General features: G+C 54.0%; 1 protein-coding gene across 4 annotated transcripts in view; it reads left to right on the forward strand.

The window, feature by feature from the left end:
• The first annotated feature begins 469 nt into the window (after positions 1-469).
• The window catches only part of LOC142911115 (hydroxylysine kinase-like), a 31,707-nt gene continuing 15,915 nt past the window's right edge, over positions 470-16,261 (forward strand). The window contains exons 1-3 of one of the 4 annotated variants that reach the window (XM_076060181.1): positions 470-792; positions 4,609-4,747; positions 15,027-15,141. The gene's annotated coding sequence lies outside the window, so the exon portion shown is untranslated. Of the gene's footprint in view, positions 793-4,579; positions 4,748-15,026; positions 15,142-16,261 lie in introns of those variants that run through there. The other 3 variants (XM_076060180.1, XM_076060182.1, XM_076060183.1) reach the window with 3 other exon arrangements.

The following is a 16,261-nucleotide window of genomic DNA, read 5'->3' on the forward strand; positions in this document are numbered from 1 at the left end:
ACAAGGAAGAAACACAAACAAATCGACACAGATTTTTATTGTTGTTTGCCCGTATTGAAACGGCTGTACGCCCGTACGGGCCTGAGAACTCACTTTGCCTGCGCAAAGACCACGACGGGGTAAAAGCGTGATGGGCTTCTACAGCTCCGCAATAGTCGAGTGTGAATAGTCGCCTAATAGTCGCTATTGGCTATCAGAGGTTCTCCCCAACAACCAGTCAAACAACGTGTGGGCGGTCATCTTAGGTAGGGGGGGGTGTGTGGTGGATTCTCCCTTACCAAGATGGCAACCCCCCTCCCACCACGAGTGACGTGGTGTTGATATTTTGTGGGTGTTTTTTAATTGGTCAGCTCCATTGCACGTGACATTGAACTTTATTTCATAGCCCGGAGTAAGGCCCATGGTAAATAGCATAGACTAGATAAGGCGCTGCTGCGTTTCAGATTATACCAAGCATAGCCCGGAAGAGGGGGATGAAAAGCATCAAAACTCAAGACGCGCTGAATAAATGTAGCGAATTTGTTTGATGTTTAATTATTTCATCCATAGCGACAAGAAGCAAGAGGGGCTCACTGGCGTTAGTGAAAGGTGGAGTTTGCTGTGTACCCCCCTAAATTAAAACAATTTAAGTTCGCCGGTGGCATTCACCCCTCCATCGCCCGCTGCTCGCGTTGGTTTCGCCCACGACCCTCTCCCTCCACCACCGAAGAGTCGCGTTTTGGCGGGAGAAGGCGGCTGTGTGTTCTGAGGAGACTAACAACCAGCACCACCATCACCACAACATCTATAATCGTAAGTATAACTACTACTATAATAACAACATCTACAATCATAACTATAACACTAATAATAACATCAACAACTTACAACAGCATAATATAAACAATTACAATAGTAAAAACATGAACTGCTATAATAACTAATACTGTAATATCAACAACTACTACGACTATAATAAAACAAAAACGTGAACGAGAGCGGGCGACACAACAACGAGGGCGGTGAGTGAGAGAGTGGAGCCGACCTCTCGCCCTCACAGCCTGAGGCCCACAAAGACGCGCGGGCTCTGTCAGCCTCACGCAGCCCGTCAGGGAGACTACACGGGGAGACATTTGTGTTGTGTCTGTGTCTCTGTGTGTGTCTCTGTGTGTGTCTCTGTGTGTGTCTCTGTGTGTGTGTCTCTGTGTGTGTCTCTGTGTGTGTGTCTCTGTGTGTGGGTGTGTGTGTCTCTGTGTTGTGTCTCTGTGTGTGTGTCTGTGTGTGTCTCTGTGTGTGTGTCTCTGTGTGTGTGTCTGTGTGTCTCTGTGTGTGTCTCTGTGTGTGTCTCTGTGTGTGTCTCTGTGTGTGTGTGTCTCTGTGTGTGTCTCTGTGTGTGTCTCTGTGTGTGTGTCTCTGTGTGTGTCTCTGTGTGTGTGTGTCTCTGTGTGTGTGTCTGTGTGTGTGTGTCTCTGTGTGTGTGTCTCTGTGTGTGTCTCTCTGTGTGTCTCTGTAAGCCTCACGCAGCCCGTCAGGGAGACTACACGGGGAGACATTTGTGTTGTGTCTGTCTGTGTGTGTTGTGTCTGTGTGTGTGTCTGTGTGTATCTGTGTGAGTCTCTGTGTGTGTGTGTCTCTGTGTGTGTGTGTCTCTGTGTGTGTGTCTCTGTGTGTGTGTCTCTGTGTGTGTCTCTGTGTGTGTGTCTCTGTGTGTGTAAGCCTCACGCAGCCCGTCAGGGAGACTACACGGGGAGACATTTGTGTTGTGTCTGTCTGTGTGTGTCTCTGTGTGTGTGTCTCTGTGTGTGTGTGTCTCTGTGTGTGTGTCTCTGTGTCTGTGTGTGTATCTGTGTGAGTCTCTGTGTGTGTCTCTGTGTGTGTGTCTGTGTGTGTGTGTTGTGTCTGTGTGTGTGTCTCTGTGTGTGTGTCTGTGTGTGTGTGTCTGTAAGCCTCGCGCAGCCCGTCAGGGAGACTACACGGGGAGACATTTGTGTTATGTCTGTCTCTCTGTGCGTGTCTCAGTGTGTGTGTGTCTGTGTGTGTTGTGTGTCTCTGTGTGTGTGTCTCTGTGTGTGTTGTGTCTGTTGTGTCTGTGACTTTAATGCCCGAGTTGGTCATGATACTGGCACCTGGTCTGGAGTGAGTGGAGGGCATGGGCCAGATCAGCTCAATAGCAACGGTAGGAGGCTGCTAGATTTTTGTGCAGCCCATGGGCTTGTAATTACCAACACGCTGTTCCGGCATCGGCGCATCCACACAACATCATGGATGCATGCCGGGTCCAAGCAAGAACAGCTGCTGGACTACATAGTGACGGACGAGCGGATGCGAGCCCATGTCCTTGACACCAGGACCTACCGTGGAGCTGATCTGCCCTCTGACCATCGACTAGTCATCTGTAAGATGCGCCTGCCATTCTACCACTCCGGAGGTGGGTGTACACCCAGGACCCAATTCCGACCTAAAGTGGCCTGGTCTCAGTTATCTGATGAAAGTTGCAAGCGAGAATTTCATCATCGCTTGCGGCTGGGATTGGCATCGTTCCCGACTCCTCCTGATATCGAGGGTAAATGGGCGAGGTTTAGGACTGTGACTCATGCAGCTGCAATGGCTGCTTTGGGTACGCGGTCCAGACCTCCCCAGAGATCCTGGCTGACAGAGGAGGTGTTCAGGATGGTTGAGAAAAAGCGACAGGCCCACTGTCATCGGCTACAGAATCCCACGTCAGAGAATGAGGCTTACCGCAGCCTTCGCTCGGAGGTTCGGAGAGCCGTGAGGCGCTGCAAGGATGGGTGGTGGTCGCGGGTTGCTGAGGAGATGGAGTCTGCCTCAGTGGCCCGTGATCACAAATCTCTATTTAACTCCATCAAAAAAGTAACCTGCAGCACCACACCTATTACCATCATTAGGGGAAAAAACGGTGATCCAATCTCCGACCCCCAGGAACAGGTTTGCAGATTTGCTGAGCATTTCTGTGAGGTCCTGGGGGAGGGAAAATACCTCAGCCAGGAAAACATCGTGGCACAAAGTGAGGATGACCCTGCTAAGGCTGCGGTGCCTCAAATATTGGAAGAAGTCACCCCCTGTGAGTGGCTGGCTGAGGTGCCATCTGTTGAGGAAGTACTGAGGGCGATCCGGAGTCTGAGACCAGTAAAGGCAGCAGGCAGAGATGATCTCCCAAGTGAAATGCTGAGGGAGGGTGGCGTTTGTGCACAGACTGCCCTATATGACATCATAACAACAGTCTGGACCACTGGACGGGTTCCGCAGGATTGGAAGGATTCCCTGGTGGTCCCCCTCTTTAAGAAGGGGGACCGCACAGACTGTAACAACTACAGGGGCATCTCAATCCTCAGTGTGCCGGGAAAGGTCCTGGCAAGGATTATTCAGCATCGCCTTGCCAGGCACGCTGAGGAGAGGCTTGCGGAGCCCCAATGCGGCTTCAGGAAAGGGCGGTCCTGCACAGATGCCATATTTTCTGTCCGTCTGCTACAGCAGAGATGTAGGGAATTCCAACAAGACCTACATTTCTGCTTTATTGACCTGGTCAAGGCCTATGATACCATCAGTAGGCCTGGGCTCTGGGTCGTTCTTCGTGCTTTTGGAGTACCTGACCCTCTGCTCACGATCATTAAGGACCTTCATGATGGTGAGCGGGCCCGGGTAAACTACGTGGCCGGGAGTCAGAGCCATTCCCTGTACACCTTGAGGTGCGACAGGGGCAAGTGCTGTTAAGTGCTGTTAGCGAGTAGCAGCACCTATGAAGGCTACCGGCACTGTGGCACACGAGGGGGCGGGTGGCCAGCACCAGGCCCGGCCGCCTTTGTCTCCCCCAGTGCTAGCGATGTGCACCGCTCTACTACACCGCTACACCGGCTACTTATTTGCGGCTGAGTCGAACTGGGGGAGGCCCAGGACCGGTTCAGATAACGGCCGTCACTGGGTGTGGGTTGAGTCGCGAGCGGGAGACAAACTCCCCAAACACCACCACCACCGAGAGAGAGGGGGGGGGCACAGGGGGGTGAATGAGAGGGGGGCCCCAGGGGGTGAATGAGAGGGGGAACCCAGGGGGTGAATGAGAGGGGGTGCGGACCCCAGGGGGGTGAATGAGAGGGGACCCCAGGGGGGTGAATGAGAGGGGACTCCAGGGGGTGAATGAGAGGGGGTGGGGACCCCAGGGGGGTGAATGAGAGGGGACCCCAGGGGGTGAATGAGAGGGGACCCCAGGAGGGTGAATGAGAGGGGACCCCAGGGGGTGAATGAGAGGGGACCCCAGGGGGTGAATGAGAGGGGACCCCAGGGGGGTGAATGAGAGGGGACCCCAGGGGGTGAATGAGAGGGGACCCCAGGGGGGTGAATGAGAGGGGACCCCAGGGGGTGAATGAGAGGGGACCCCAGGGGGTGAATGAGAGGGGACCCCAGGGGGGTGAATGAGAGGGGGTGGGGACCCAGGGGGGTGAATGAGAGGGGACCCCAGGGGGGTGAATGAGAGGGGACCCTGGGGGGTGAATGAGAGGGGACGCCAGGGGGTGAATGAGACGGGACCCCAGGGGGGTGAATGAGAGGGGCCCCAGAGCGGTGAATGAGAGGGGGGGGGACCCCCGTTACCTGAGACTGTTGCTCTGTGATCAGCGCCACCGCCGCCACCGCCAGCAGCAGCAGCAGCATCACGCGGCGCTCCATCAGCCTCACCCACGGGGTTCTCTCTTCAGTGCCACACTCACTGATGCTGCTGCTCATGGCGACATTAAGCAGGAAGTGACATTATCAGGTGACATTAAGAAGGAAGTGACATCGTCAGGCGACATTAAGAGTAAAGTGACATCATCAGGCGACATTAAAAGGGAAGTGACATTTTCAGGCGACATTAAAAGGGAAGTTACATCATCAGGCGATATTAACAGGGAAGTGACATCAGGCGACATTAAAAGGGAAGTGACATCATCAAGCGACATTAAAAGGGAAGTGACATCATCAGGCGACATTAAGAAGGAAGTGACATCATCAGGCGACATTAACAGGGAAGTGACATCATCAGGCGACATTAAAAGGGAAGTGACATCATCAGGCGACGTTAACAGGGAAGTGACATCAGGTGACATTAAAAGAGAAGTGACATCATCAGGCGACATTAAAAGGGAAGTGACATCATCAGGCGATATTAACAGGGAAGTGACATCTTCAACAGGTGACATTAAGAAGGAAGTGACATCATCAGGCGACATTAAGAGTGAAGTGACATCATCAAGCGACATTAAAAGGGAAGTGACATCATCAGGCGACATTAAAAGGGAAGTGACATCATCAGGCGACATTAAGAGGGAAGTGACATCATCAGGTGACATTAAGAAGGAAGTGACATCATCAGGCGACATTAAAAGGGAAGTGACATCATCAGGCGATATTAAGAGGGAAGTGACATCATCAGGTGACATTAAGAGGGAAGTGACATCGTCAGGCGACATTAAGAGGGAAGTGACATCATCAGGCGATATTAACATGTAAGTGACATCATCAGGCGATATTAACATGTAAGTGACTACGAGATTACGAGTTAAATGTTCTTGCTGTGGTTTTCACACCTGACGGTGATTGCTTGTGTTGCGGTCGAAACGTCTTAAGAATTTTATTGTTTTATGTTTTTATTATTTTATTGTTTCCCTTCTACGTGGTGACTTTACCGAAAGAACAAATAATATGAATCGCTGCAGTCACGAAATATTTAAATAATTAAATAGAATCACAAGAGATTGTGTTGCGTGCAAAAGAGAGTCGCGTAACCGATCACTCAGAAGTGGGACCTGCGCCTTTAGTGGCACCCCGACGTGAAACGAGCACACGGCACCAACTGTCCCCACCTGAAACGGAACGGGGTTTTACAATCGATGCACGTGCAACTAGTCTAAATGATTGTTGCGCACAGGAGTGCTTCAGGAGAGCATCAGCGAGGTTTTACTGTTCCTCCTCCACTGGAGGGGCGCAGGCTACAGCACAGCGGTTTACCACCAGGCACTCCGTAGTTTGGGTTGTGTGGACACAACATCGCAGGGCTGTGAGACTTCTTGAAGGAGGAGATGTGGCACATCAGCCTGTTGATGTTTTGATTTAAAGCTTTCCTTACTGCAGTAATTCATATTCTTAGCGCTTTCGGTAAAGTCACATTGAAGGGAAACAATAAAATATATATTGTGTTTTATATATATTTTATTGTTTCCCTTCAACGTTACTTTACCGAAAGAGCTAAGAATATGAATTACTGCAGTCACGAAAGCTTTAAATCAAGAGTCCATCTATGTTCTGAAAAGAGGAGGGGGGAGACGAAAAATTAATTTATGCTGTCTGAAAGCCACCGTAAGCGTGAATAATCAATTAAGACTTGAAATGGTTTATCAAATCCTTCCAATGATTGCTAAGCCAGAGTCCATCTTCTCGGTTTAAATTGTCTCTGTGTTTGTATATGTGGATAGCCTCATGAACAAATCTCTCATGGTAGCCAGATGGATTGCAAAGAACCTCTGTCTTGGAGAATTCAATGTCATGTGAGCCTACTGAATTATAACAGTGATCTGCCATGGCCGAGGTGTTGGTCCTACTGTGTTTAAGGTCTGCTTTGTGTTCACGAATGCGGTCCGAGACATGGCGTTTGGTTTCTCCAATGTAACTACTACCACAGAGGCAACTTAGTTTGTAGACACCAGGGTACTGTATGTCGTGATAGCGAACTAATGCGTATAACGCTCCCACATTTATAATGAACTTAGGTGGGTGACCACTTGATTCCCATGTCACAGGGCTATACCTAATACATGAAAACTTGAAATGAAACTTGAAATAACAGACTGTTGAGGCAATTGCTGTTGGCGAGTAGCAGCGTCTATGAAGGCTGGCACAGCACACGAGCAGTGCGTGGCCAACAGCAGGCCCGGCCACCAGAGACCCACAGGGACACACAGAGACCGACAGAGACACACAGAGACCCACAGAGACTCACAGAGACCGACAGAGACACACAGAGACCCAGAGACACCCACAGAGACATACAGAGACCAACAGACACACAGACACTCACAGAGACCCACAGGGACACACAGAGACCCGTAGAGACCCGTAGAGACTCATAGAGACCCATATAGACCCAGAGTGACTGAGACTCGTAGACACCCATAGAGGCTCAGGGACTCACAGAGACCAATAGAGACACCATCACCACAACCATCATCACAACCATGATCATCACCACCATCACAACCACCACCACGATCACACTGCACCAGGTACTCATTTAAAGCTATGCCGACCCATGGAAAGCGGTTTAAATATTCGGCACCGTTATTGGTTGTGAGTGGGGAGGAATTGAACTCTGTTCACTGGGTTCGCAACACAGCGTTGCAAGCCACCACACTGCCGCTCCCCATTAGGACGACGCGCACGGCATTGACAACCTTGATGCTTCCGGTTGCTTGCGATGAAGTGACCGGTTGGCTCAGCCTGCCAAGAGCACCGAGCTGTACCGCTGAGACCATGGGTTTGAAATTCAGGCAACTTGCTTGTGATTTTAAACCAGGTTTCTCAAGCGTATTGCATTTGGCTAAATTCCAGCTGAGAATGAAAATATCAGTTTCACTCTCTTACGTGAAACATTTTTCTCGGTGGCAGGGCGTGTGGGGAGGTGCTGCTCATGACTGTTTGGGGGGGGGGGTAGTGGTGGCACGTGGCCCCCCAATGATCCGATCAAGATCCCTCATTTCGATCGGATCATTGGGGTTTACAGTGAGGGAAAAAAAGTATTTGATCCCCTGCTGATTTTGTACGTTTGCCCACTGACAAAGAAATATAATTTTAAGAAATATAATTTTAATGGTAGGTTTATTTGAACAGTAAGAGATAGAATAACAACAACAAAATCCAGAAAAATGCATGTCAAAAATGCTATAAGTTGATTTGCATTTTAATGAGGGAAATACGTATTTGACCCCCTCTCAATCAGAAAGATTTCTGGCTCCCAGGTGTCTTTTATACAGGTAACGAGCTGAGATTAGGAGCACACTCTTAAAGGGAGTGCTCCTAATCTCAGCTCGTTACCTGTGTAGTGGGTTCCAGGACACGGAGACGGCAGAATAGAAGCAGCACTATTTATTTAAACCTTAACAAGGGTTACACTATAAGGGGTAGCGGCCCCTCCACCCGTATAACTCAGGAACACACCCCAGGCTCTCTAGCCTAAGCTCTAGGCTCCCAGTTCCTCCTGGTAGGGCTCTAAGGGAGGCTATCAGATCCGGCCCTGGTTAGGCACAGATCTCGGCACCCCGCCGACCAGACCGGCCCTTAGAAGGACTCTGACTCTGGGGCTCTGGGGCTGCACCACTGGCTTGCTGTGCCGGCCCTGAAAAGGGCAGCGGTCACAGAAGTTCCAGGGTCTCACCTAGCTGGCCTTCTTTCTTCACTGGTTGCTTCAGCCTCGGGCCCCACACTCTGCCCCGAGCTCCCTGGCTCCCCGCACATTATACCCACTGGAGCCTTAGCGGACGTTGTTGTAGCCACCAAGGTGTGGGTGAACCACACCTTCCCGTGCCATGTGTTTATTCCCCATAGCACCCCTACATCACCCCCTCCCGTGTAACCCGCAGCCGTCCCGGCTGCAACAATACTCGAACAATAAACACAACAAACCCCCACCCGTGCGTGCCTCATAAGAACGAACACCCCAATAAATAACCCAACCCACCTATACAAAATTACACTATATACACATATACATTGTACCCCCCCATCAACGCAGCAAGAAAACTTAACAGTGAACAACAAGAGTAACAAGAACCATTATTACAACAAGCGGCGCATTTTGGCACGAGTCCGTTTTGCGGGTCCATCGTAGGGGGAGGGTCGGGTCGGCCCGGCAGTGGGCACCGGCTGTGCAGGTGCACCGTCTTCCGTCACCCAGGAAGGGCAAACTCCGTCCCCACCGGGTGGCGCAGGCGCGCTGGAAGCCGTCATTCTTGAGGCGCCTGAAGGTGGAACAGTTAGCGAAGCATCAAGGGCAGGTGACGAAGACGCCGTCCGGGAGTCAGCGGACACATCACATGCTCGGCCCGTGTAATGTGGTGGAGGGACGCGCGGCACCACAAACGGCTTCAGACGCGAGGGGTGTACGTACCAGCGGTGTTTCCCCCACTGGATACGAACGCACTGCGGCCGCATAACCTTCACAATAACCACAGGGCCCCTCCAAGGCCGCAACAATTTCGCCGAGGTCGCCAACGGCACCTGAGGGCAGTGCAGCCAGGCTTGATCGCCTGGTTTCCACGCATGTGTGCGTGATTGGCGCGATCGCAACCTCTCGTTGGCCTTCTGCCGAGAGGAAGAGTTTTGGGCCACTGCCTCCCGCGCCTCGGTCAACCTCAGGATATTAAATTTAACGTGGTCGGCCAATTTAGATTTTCTGCTGGTTTCTGAGACGCGGAGCTGAGTTGCAATTGGTGGGTCAACGTCGCGACCGTACATCAAAAAGAACGGCGAGAAGCCGGTTGCCGCGTGAGGAGCCATTCTATAGGCGGCCAAAACCCCCGGAATGTGAAGGTCCCAATCGGTTTGGGAGTCACACACCTGGTGACACAACATAGATGTAAGCATCCTATGCAGCCGCTCCACCATGCCATCGGTTTGTGGGTGATAGGGGGAAGTGCGAATCTTTTTCGTACCAAGAAACGCACACACCTCGTGCAGAAGGATACCAGAGAAGTTCTTCCCTTGGTCAGTCAGCAGCCGTTCGGGAGCACCCTTGTCGAGGACATAGCCCTGGACAAAGGCCTCGGCAACGGCTGCTGCTGACTGGTTAGCGAGAGGCCATGCCATAGGCCATCGGGTGAAATATTCCACGCCAACCTGCAGGTACTTGTTACCCCTAGGGGTCGCAGGGATGGGCCCCAATATATCGAGTGTGACGAGTTCGTTAACCCGAGAGACCGTGATAGATTGTAGCGGTGGGCAGGCGCCTTTCGCTGGTGGTTTTCGTTGGGCGCACTGAGTGCATGCACCCAGGAGGTCATCCACATCCCTTGCCATACCCGGCCAGAAGAAATCCAGCTGGAGCACGGCAAGGGTCTTGTGGGTCTCCAGGTGCAAAAGCCGCTCGTGTGCGGTCCAAACGGCCTTACCCCGCAAAGCGGATGGCACCACAAGCCTGTGACGGCAGGCCCTCCCATCCCAATGCATTAGGAGCCCCTGGAGCAGCCCGTACGAATCAATCCCCGCGACCCCCCGCACGGAACCCCCTGCGCGACGACGCAACGCGAGGAGGGATGCGTCCTCCATCTGGAGGCGCCCCCATTCCGCAATGGACAACCCCAGCAAGGAGTCCGCACCTCCCTCCCCGACAGGACCCTCAGGCAAGGGGTCCTCAGTGGCAGCAGCGAGAACCGGGATATCTAAGGGGGAGCTATCCTCTTGCGGCTTACAACGCCCCGATCCCCTGAGACAAGCGCAATCTGAGGCGGGCGGCAGGCGAGACAGCGCATCCGCATTAGTGTGCCGAGCACCCTTCCGATATGTGGTCGTGAAATCATAATCCTGAAGGATTTCGAGCCATCGGGACAATTGCCCCGAAGGCTGCGTCACCCGCAAGGCATATTGTAATGCCGCATGGTCCGTACGGACAGTGAAATGCCGACCGTACAGGTATGGGCGATACTGTTGCATAAAAAATACAATAGCCAAGAGTTCCCGACGCGTGACGCAGTATCTCTGTTCCACCGGAGACAAAACCCTACTGCCATAAGCCACGACGCGTTCCACACTACAGATCACCTGTGAGAGCACACCCCCAATGCCCGTATTGCTGGCGTCTGTATCGAGCAGGAAGGGTTCCGAAAAATCGGGGTAGCTCAATGGAGGGGCCCGCACGAGAGCGTCGCGAAGGGAACAAAAAGCGACCTCCTCCTCCTGGCCCCAGTGAAATTTCACTCCCTTCGCCGTCAGAGCGTGTAAGGGCTTAGCAATGGTCGCAAAATCCGCGACGAACCGCCGGTAATAAGACGCAAATTCAATGAAACTCCTGACCTCAGCCACCGAGGTGGGGGTTGGCCAGGAGCTGACACACTGCGTCTTTGCGGGATCGGTGGATATGCCCGAGCGGCTGACGATGTGCCCCAAATAGCGTACGGATTCCCGTAGCAGGTGGCACTTTTGTGGCTTAAATTTCAAATTCGCAGCACGCATTTTGAGGAACACGGCGCGCAAGCGCAAAAGGTGTTCGTCAAATGTCTTGTTGAACACGATGACGTCATCCAGATAGATCAAACAGACGTTCCACTGTAAGCCAGCCAAAACCAGTTCCATAAGGCGCTGAAATGTCCCCGGAGCGGAGTGTAATCCCATAGGTAACCAGTTAAATTGGAATAGGCCATGTGGTGTGCGAAACGCAGTCTTTGGCTTGGACTCATCATCCAATGGGAGTTGCCAGAATCCGGATAACAAGTCCAACGTAGAAAAAAAACGTGCGCCAGCCAGAGCATCCAGAGATTCGTCCATCCGGGGAAGTGGATACGCGTCGGCCACGGAGATCTTATTAAGGCGGCGAAAATCCACACAGAATCACAAGGACCCATCGCGCTTTTTGACAAGCACTATGGGTGCTCCCCATGGACTGGTGGAAGGGGCTATAATGTCTGCAGCCAGCATGTCATCCACTGCCGATTTGACATGATCTTTTTCGGCCGGACTTAACCGAAAAGGATTCTGGCGTACCGGGGCATTGTCACCCGTGTCAATGTGGTGATGCAACAATTTCGTGCACCCAATGTCATATTTGTGTTTACTAAAGACATCGGAAAATTCCGTCAGAAGGGTGCGTAGGCCGGCACGCTGGGAGTCGGACAGATCACTTGTGCCCGAACATAGTGCGTCCATCCAACTATCGTCCCCCTCAGAATGCGGTTGAGCCAGAGGATCGGTCCCCACATTACCCATAACCGTGTCTACCACGGGGACCGGCGTCGCGTGCGTGAGCACAGTTCCCTGAGGAACGACGGCCGTCTGTACGCCAACGTTAAGGACGAGGATAAACGGGTCATCGCTCCCCTTAACGAGCGTTTAAGCGGCCACCAGATCCAGCCCGTTTTCCCCAGCCCTCGAGGGCCCTAATAGAATTCCCTGGTCCAGAACACCAGGCACGAAAGGCCGACGCAAGCGAAGGGGCACGAGCATTTGCGCCCCGGGAGGTACACGCACCGTCCGAGTGACGAACGCTTGTATCGACGCGCACGCTGCCCTTGAGGTGACAGGGGAAGGCAGGAATGTTACCCGTTGGCCCGAGGGAAGCTCGATGCAACCCTGATCAATTAGAATTTTAATCGGCATTTTGCCCAAAAAGTCCGTCCCCAACAAGCACGGAACCGCCAGCGAGGACGAGACTAATATCGGCCCGGAGAGTTTGATATCGCCAATGCAAATTTGTGCTCGAATTTGGCCTATGATACCCAGCGAACCCCCGTTCGCTGCGTAACACGGAACGGTGACTGGGAGCAAGGGGCGGCTTTGAACGGGAAGAATATTATAAATCAAGTCTGACACAATGGTCGCCGAAGCTCCCGTATCGACGAGGATACGCACCTCGACCCCGTCAATGCGACCCGCGACCACGGACGAGCCTGCCAACGCAGCAACAATGCGGTGGGCCAATTCCGTCCACTGCCCTGGCCCGAGCACCCTCTCGACCCCGCCGCCACCCAACTAACCAATGGGCGTACCCCGAGGCCCGTACACCGAAACGCGCGAGGTGGGGACAGCTGTGTGCACAGGCTGAGCATGTGGGGTGCCGCGACTTGCCGGGTTGCGATGCGGAGGCCTGTAGGCTGGAGCGCCGTCCGACCGTCCCGGCTGTCGTTGACGAGGCGCCTGGCATTCCGCAGCCACGTGGCCCTTGCGGCCACAGTTGTAGCACGTGATGAGCACCTTGGGGTGCTCCTGGCGATCCAGTGTTGTCCCAGCCGGCCTCCCTCCGGATCTCCACTCCACCGGGCGACCCGCCGCGAAGACCTCCTCGGAGGGGGGGATGGTCGGCGTCCCAGCGCACACCGCAGCTGCGCCCTTGGGGACGAGAGGTGATCGACGCTGCGCTATCAGGTGCGCGTGGATGTGTCTTGCTGCCCGCAAGTAGCACATGTCCGCGTCGTCCTCTGCGACGATGACGATCTGTAGCTCCTGGGCCAACGCCAGGAGCGTCTCCGTCACCATCGCGTCCACCCCTTCGCCGTCCATCCGCGGGAAAGCCGCTTTTGCGAGGGCCAGGAGAGCCGTGCGATACGCCAGCGGTGGCTCCTTTTGGCCCCTGCACCGCTCGTGGAAGAGTTTGCGGCAGTCCGACGATGGCCCGTAGGCTATGGTGAGGACCTGGAGCGCCGACTGTAGCGTAGATCGCGTTGATCTGGGAGCTGTGATGAGCGTAGCAAGGGCGTCATCGTCCAGCATGGCCGGTAGCGCACTCAACGTCTCGTTGTCCATCCAGCCGGCCATCTCTTGATGAGCGAGAAAGCGGCGTTGAAAGGCCCCCCCAGTCGCCGCCGTCTGAAACGAACTCCTTCAACACCGGCAGGCGTTGTTGAAATGATGGCTTCGTCTCTGAGAGGTGCCGCGCGCCATCTCCGGCCTCCCCGCCGGTGTTGGAGGGGCTGGGGACACCCATCGGCGGTCGCGCAGGTGATGACGATGCGCCCGCCTTTTGGTCCTGACAGCGGGCGTCCGTTGGTGATGACGTCACCACCGCTGATTGGCCCACAGCGTCCACGTCGAGCTGCGACCCTCCAATCGCCGTGGCGGACACTGTCATGGCGGCAAATCCGAAATCTGGTGGCTGTGTTTCGGCGGGAATGGCCGTTGAACGGCGTTCGTCTCTCTGCCGCCTTTGCGCCCGCAGCTCCGCGCGGTTGATTTCCTCCAGCGTGGAAGCCGCGGCATACAGCAGCTCAGCCAGTCGAGAGTGAGCTGCCTGCAACCCGTCCTCCATCGGCGGCCACTCCTCCAGCGGCGGCTGCTGTTGGGGCGTCTGGGGCATCCCAGGATCGTCGGCCGCGGCCTCTGGCGCAATCCCAGGCGAGCCGTCCTCCTCCTGGGGTGCCTGTGATCGGTTTGTACTCCTTGTGTTCATTTTAAGACTACTTCTGACACCAGTTGTAGTGGGTTCCAGGACACGGCAGAATAGAAGCAGCACTATTTATTTAAACCTTAACAAGGGTTACACTAGAAGGGGTAGCGGCCCCTCCACCCGTATAACTCAGGAACACACCCCAGGCTCTCTAGCCTAAGCTCTAGGCTCCCAGTTCCTTCTGGTAGGGCTCTAAGGGAGGCTATCAGATCCGGCCCTGGTTAGGCACAGATCTCGGCACCCCGCCGACCAGACCGGCCCTTAGAAGGACTCTGACTCTGGGGCTCTGGGGCCGCACCACTGGCTTGCTGTGCCGGCCCTGAAAAGGGCAGCGGTCACAGGAGTTCCAGGGTCTCACCTAGCTGGCCTTCTTTCTTCACTGGTTGCTTCAGCCTCGGGCCCCACACTCTGCCCCGAGCTCCCTGGCTCCCCGCACTTTATACCCACTGGAGCCTTAGCGGACGTTGTTGTAGCCACCAAGGTGTGGGTGAACCACACCTTCCCGTGCCATGTGTTTATTCCCCATAGCACCCCTACACCTGTATAAAAGACACCTGTCCACAGAAGCAATCAATCAATCAGATCCCAAACTCCCCACCAGTCAACGCCCTACCTGGTTGATTGACGTTGAGAGACCACGCCCACACACGTGATCGTCTAACGTGGTCGATTCCCACGTCTACACAGTCGGAATCGATTAATGAAGGTTCATTTTAGACCACTGTTGATTCCCATGTTATCCCAATACAAATCGATTTTTTTTAGCCTAAGCCACAATTAATCGATTCCAATGTTATCCCAAAGGAAATCGACTCATACATCCGTAACTCTACTATAATCGATTCCTAATGTTATCCCATTAGGAATCGGCACGAGTATAGTTAATCGAAATTTAAATCGATTTTCTCTGCAGGTGACTTGGCGTGGAGTGAATGGGGATGCGGAACTCTTCGTCCTGCACCTCGTCACGTGGTGAAGCAGCCTCGTCACGTGGTGCAGCAGCCTCGTCACGTGGTGCAGCAGCCACGGTGAGCCGAGCCGATCGACATCGGGTGCCAGGTTGTGGTGGACGTGGGGAGCGGTGGTGCAGTGGTTAGCGCACTGTGTGTGTGTGGGGAGCGGTGGTGCAGTGGTTAGCGCACTGTGTGTGTGTGGAGCGGTGGTGCAGTGGTTAACGCACTGTGTGTGTAGTGGAGAGCGGTGGTGCAGTGGTTAGCGCACTGTGTGTGTAGTGGGGAGCGGTGGTGCAGTGGTTAGCGCACTGTGTGTGTGTGGGGAGCGGTGGTGCAGTGGTTGGCGCACTGTGTGTGTGTGGGGAGCGGTGGTGCAGTGGTTAGCGCACCGTGTGTGTGTGGGGAGCGGTGGTGCAGTGGTTAGCGCACTGTGTGTGTAGTGGGGAGCGGTGGTGCAGTGGTTAGCGCACTGTGTGTGTGTGGGGAGCGGTGGTGCAGTGGTTAGCGCACTGTGTGTGTGTGGGGAGCGGTGGTGCAGTGGTTAACGCACTGTGTGTGTGTGGGGAGCGGTGGTGCAGTGGTTAGCACACTGTGTGTATGTGGGGAGCGGTGGTGCAGTGTTTAGCGCACCGTGTGTGTGGGGAGCGGTGGTACAGTGGTTAGCGCACTTTGTGAGTGAGTGTGGGGAGCGGTGGTGCAGTGGTTAGCACACTGCGTGTGTGTGGGGAGCGGTGGTGCAGTGGTTAGCACACTGTGTGTGTGTGGAGCGGTGGTGCAGTGGTTAGCGCACTGCGTGTGTGTGGGGTGCGGTGGTGCAGTGGTTAGTGCACTGTGTGAGTGAGTGTGGGGAGCGGTGGTGCAGTGGTTAGCACACTGTGTGTGTGTGGGGAGCGGTGGTGCAGTGGTTAGCTCACTGTGTGAGTGTGTGTTGAGTTTGTGTGCGTTGGGGTGGTAGCTGTGAACACAGTGGGGACTGTGGTTAGTAGTGAGTAGTACATTATTATACAGCAGTGCCTTAAACTTGTTATTAGATTCAAGTATAACGTTGCAATGACTATTGTTTGCTAAACATAACTTAACATTTTTAATGACTGAGTTGAGTTTATGCGTGCGCTGGGGTGGTAGCTGTGAACACAGTGGGGACTGTCTGTGTACTCAGTAGTGAGTAGTTCATTATTATACAGCAGTGCATCTC

Source organism: Petromyzon marinus, unplaced genomic scaffold (assembly GCF_048934315.1).
Source record: "Petromyzon marinus isolate PM22_M1 ecotype Great Lakes invasive population unplaced genomic scaffold, UKy_Petmar_22M1.pri1.0 PM_G_Scaffold_167, whole genome shotgun sequence".
Taxonomy (NCBI): domain Eukaryota; kingdom Metazoa; phylum Chordata; class Hyperoartia; order Petromyzontiformes; family Petromyzontidae; genus Petromyzon; species Petromyzon marinus.